Source organism: Ailuropoda melanoleuca, chromosome 8 (genome assembly GCF_002007445.2).
Source record: "Ailuropoda melanoleuca isolate Jingjing chromosome 8, ASM200744v2, whole genome shotgun sequence".
Lineage (NCBI taxonomy): Eukaryota > Metazoa > Chordata > Mammalia > Carnivora > Ursidae > Ailuropoda > Ailuropoda melanoleuca.
Genome location: NC_048225.1, coordinates 81251748 through 81256716, shown reverse-complemented (window position 1 = coordinate 81256716; position 4969 = coordinate 81251748). Strand labels below are relative to the sequence as shown.

At 45.5% G+C, this 4969-nt stretch overlaps 1 long non-coding RNA gene across 1 annotated transcript in view; it reads left to right on the top strand.

Annotated features, from left to right (window-relative positions):
- The first annotated feature begins 530 nt into the window (after nucleotides 1-530).
- The window catches only part of LOC117803516, a 10391-nt gene continuing 5952 nt past the window's right edge, over nucleotides 531-4969 (top strand). The window contains exon 1 of the long non-coding RNA XR_004627493.1: nucleotides 531-654. This is a non-coding gene — a long non-coding RNA (uncharacterized LOC117803516). The remainder of the gene's footprint in view (nucleotides 655-4969) is intronic.

Below are 4969 nucleotides of genomic sequence, written 5' to 3'. Positions count from 1 at the left end.
TCGAAATTCTTCTAAAAAGAAAATCCCATTTCTGAGTTATCCTGCTCTAAGCACTGCTTGGATATTGCTTGGATAATTGTAGGATCCAAGGCTCTTCGCGTTTAGTTAAATTATATACTTTTGCACTCTGTGTATTAAAAAAAAAGCCACCTTTTTATTATCTGCCTTTTATCAAGCAGAACATGCCCCTAGAGTTACAACCTCCCTCTCCCCACCATGCCACCCAATAATGAGAAGTAAGCCATTTGCCAAGAAAACAAACACAATATAAAAATTACACAAATACATAATCCCTAACCCAGAAGGAAAAGAGCAGCTGCCAGCTGGCTGTTTAATATTTATCCAGAAGAGAAGGTCCTCCAACAGCCTGTAATTCCTCTGCGGGGTGGGGGAGACTGAAGGGAGGTCAGTGATGAAAATCACCTGCACCAGGCTGGTCTAAATAGGGACACGGTGGAAATCAATTCAGCGAGCTTGGTGTTGCTGTCCCCTGTTCCGGGTGCAGTCGGGAGGCACCTGAGGAGGCCATCAATCTGTCATGTGAAAGGGGAGACACGGAGGGAGAAAGGAGGTAATTGGAATTGAGCTTCACTTGAGACTTTTCATCCAGCGGGAAGTGTAGCTAGAGAAATACGGAGCAGAGCCATCCCCAAGGTAAGGTAAATTGGGGCTTGTGCCCCGGCCTTGGGGAGCAAGCAGTGTCGTGAGAAATGAAAGTCTGCTTTGCCTTTAACATTTCAGATAAGCCTCTTTGCTAACTCCTGGTCCGATCCTGGGTTGGGATAAAATTTTACTCCTCCTGCCTGAGAAATGCACTTTTCGTGGCCTCAGTTGACTCGGGGCCCGCGCTGATTTATATATAACGTGCATCTAACTCCTTAATCAAATGCTCTCTGAGTGAACAGAAATTCCGTTATTAGAAATTGTGCAATGCATGGAAGCTAGTCAATCTTCCGTTTTATTGATAAATTGGAATTTTAAAACAACTATGCCAGTCGATACGACAGTTCTTTCTAAGAAAGAGGCCGTTAACAGAGCCTTGTAAATCAGAAGTGTCCTGAAACTGTGGTTGGGGAGACATGAGATGGCAAATGTCTACCAATAAAGTGGAGTATTACAGCAAATTACCCAGTTTATACATGCAGGCAAAGCTTCGTTTCTCATGCCATGTTTGAGAGCCAATAAAGCTTGCAAATGTGATGGGAGCCACTATTTCTGCCTCTGTGCAGCTGTTTATCAGCAGCTTTTTAACACATTTTCACATATTAATGAGGTGGCATAGCAGTTCCAGAATTAGAACAGTGGGATGTATCATTGTCTGCCTTATCTGAAGATATGCCTGCTGTCAGCGTCGTTACCAGGGCGTGCACAATGGAAATGGAATTTTGGTGGGTGCTGCACGTGCACACAGCCCCTCCTTCCCTGTTCCCGCAGCCCCCTCAGCTCTGACTCTGCTTGGAGAGATGCTGGCGCGTCGACGGGCCGTGGGGCTGCCTTATGCAACTTGGTCTCCCTTGTTCCGTGATGGCTGTATCAGGAGGTCTCCAAAACTCTTCTTTGCTTCCCCATTTCCTAAAACAGACCCTGGCACCTAGGAGGTGCTCCGTAAATGTTGAATGGAGGAATGAACGAGTGTCTTGGTAGATGGATGAAAGTGTTTGTTCCCCAACTGTACTTCAGAAAAGAAAAGGAAAGGAAAAAAGAAGCGTCCCCTCCATGACCACTCTCTGCAGGCACAGTCTACCTGTCACTGTGGCTTCACGAAGCAGCATAGGGAGATGGCACAGCTTTCCTCGAATTTGTACACAAATGGCAAAGTGGCAAATGAGATTTCTACGAGCTGCCAGAGAGAGAAGGGGCGTTTAACGCCAAGATTCCCAAACACGGGTCTGCAGCTGTGGCCAGAACACGGCAAAGTTTTCTCCAGCCTCCGATGTAAGGAGAAAAACAGGCACAATGGAGTGTGTTTTCACAGAGCTACGTGAACTTTCTGTTAGATTCCTGAGATTATGTTCTTGTACATTACTTGACATTGAAATGCCATTTCTTTTATAAAATTATGGTAATAGACAATAGCACTTAAAAGAATGCCTTTACTTGCCCAAAAAGTTCCCGAGTCCCTCACTTTTATTTTTTTTTTTTGGTTGGGGGGAGGGGAAGTTTAATTGTTCTGTGAAATCCCGAAGTCTGGAGCCATTGGTTGAACTCCTCTCTGTCCCTTTGAAAAAAAATTCACTGAAAACACCTAGCGGCCTTGAGTGAGACTAACATATTAGTTCATTTCAGCAAATGGTAAGACAAGTCAAGTCCTAGAGTACCTCTCTGTCTTGTCTCTTTGGAACAGGGATCCAGGCTGGGTCACATGAGCCTTGTAGTAATGCCATCACTAAGCTACAGGAGGTTTCTTAAATCCGGGTCAGTCACTGTAACGGAGAAGCGAACAGGCCGGTATACTGATGTCTAATGCATTCTTTTCAGATGTGGCTGCTGCTTTGTCTTTCGGTGGGCCGTATCTGTGCCCGCACTGTGCCAATGCAGAGCTCCTCTCTGAGCTATGAGGATTCTAGTTGGTGCGAACCATGGGAAAAGAAGGCTATGCATAGACACACCTTCACTGTCAACGTCCCCTTTCTCTGAATTCCCACAGCTCTTAGCGTCTACGCGGCACATCCTGGCCCTGGGTTTTTATACTGTCGTCTGTTCTGTGTTTTTCATTCTTGTCTCTCCTTAAGAAGGAACACATGACTCGAGTCCTGTTATTAATCGAGACAATTTTTTTTCTTTTTTGAAAACACGATCTCTTCTGGAGGCTGTTGGCCACTCATGGTTCTCCACATGACAGGGAGATGTGAGTTTCTGTTGACCTGGTTTCCAGCCCTTGCTCTGTGACTGATGGATGACACTGGGTGAGTGAGGGCTGAGTCTCACAGACCCCAGATCCCTGTCGCTAAAAGGGAATGACAGGACTGACCTGCCTTGCCGAGAGAAGTGTCATATGCATTAACGGCCTAATGACGCTAATGCTCTTTGAGAATATAAATGTGAAACATTATCATTATGGTTAATGCTAGTCTTCAGTTTTTAAATTTTTTTCCTCAAAGGGGAGAGGCAGAAAGATTATTTAAAGAAATAGTGAATAGAAGGCTACAGTTTGTGCTTAATTCATGACTGACTTTGATCAGAATGGCAAAAGCAGTGGGAATGCGGTCTTGCAGTCCTGAAGGTAATTATTTCTACTTCGGGGCATGAAGTCTTCTCTTACTCCTCCTCCCATCAGGGAAAAATGAAAGAGAGAAAAAGCTAGGCAAGCTAATGCTCTTAGAAAATAAGACGATTTCTCTATGTCAGGTCTGGAAATTGTGTTTGCTACAGCTCCTGCTACAAAAGAGGGCCAGCTGAGTCAACAGGGACAGGCGCGAAGCTGGCCTCTGCCTCCACCATCTTGTCACGGAAGAAGCCAGAAGCAGGAGAGGCTACAATGATTTTGTTTTTTTTTTTAAACCCCTTTAGTTTCTTAGAATTTTAAGTGTAAAAGGAGATCCAATAATCCCTGTCCAGTGTCCTTTCTACTTGTGACAGACATTTGTGGTTCCCTGGTTATATGAGTTTCCTCTTGGTGCTGTAAGAAATGACCACAAACTTGGTGGCTCAAACCAGCAACAGATTGATTTACAGTTCTGGAAGCCAGCAGCCTGGTGAGTCTTAGGGGGCTAAAATCATGTTGTTATCAGGGCTGGTTCCTTCTAGAGGCTCTAGGGAGGCTCTGTGCCTGGCTTCTTTCAGCTTCTGGGGGCTGCCTGCATTCCTTGGCTTGTGGCCACATCACTCCAGCCTCACTTCCATTATTACGTGTCCTTCCCCTCTTCTCTAGCAGGTCTCTTTCTCTGTGTGTCTCCTCCTTGTAAGGAGTCTCTGATTGCATTGGGCTCACCTGGATAATTTAGAGTAGTCTCCCATCTCAAGATCCAGACAAGTGTAAGGGTGCTAGGGTAGAGTGTGTTTGGTTTGTAACAGTGGAGAAGCCAGCACACTAGGGGTGAAGCAAGGGGAGAGGGCAGTAGGAGAAGAGCTCAGAGAAGGCGGCAAGGGCAGGTCATATAGGATGTCTTTGACTTCTACTCCAAATGAGAGGGAAACTCCTGATGGGTTTTGAGCAGGGGAGTGACACACATGACCTGACCTACATTTTCTAAGTATTACTCTGGTTGCTGGGGGGAGACTAGACTCCGGGTCGGAGACAGGATACTCTAGCCACCATCCAGGTAAGAAATCATGGTGATAGGACCAAGGTGGTAGCTGTGGAGATGGTGGTGGGAAGTGGTAGAATTCTGGATAGATTTTCAGGGTCAAACTATTAGAATTTGCTGATGGGTTGGCTGTGGGATGTGAGAGAAACAAAGGCGTAAAACCTAGGTTTTTGGGTCTAGCAGGAGGAAGATGGGGAAGACCACAGGAAGAATGGATGTGGGGAAAAGATCAAGAGTTTGGTTTGTACATATTAGGCCGGAGATGTGTATGGGAATTACAAGTAGTGATGTGCCAAGCCCATGCAGCTGGATTTGCTAGTCCTAAGTTCAAGAGAGAAGTAGGTGAAAGTCTTCAGAGAATAAATACTCAACCAAGAATGTCTGCTTATTTGTCAAAGGACACAGACCATGTCCTTTAATATGACATTTAAGGTTTTCTATGACCTGGTTTCAGCTTCATCTCTCATTGAGCTCCTCCTACGACCAATGCTTCAATCACTGATATTCTCCAAACCCTATGCCTTTTGTGCTTCATAGTCCCTATTCGTGCTGTTCCCTTGACCTGGAATGTGCCCCCCTCCCTTGCCTACAAAATCCTGTTAATCCAGGTTGCCTTTTCTGATTGCTCTAGTTGAAATCCATCATGCCCCCTCTATGTTCTCAGGTAGACCGTGTGTTCTCTGCCTCCTTACACCTGACTACTTGCATTTAAGTCTACATCC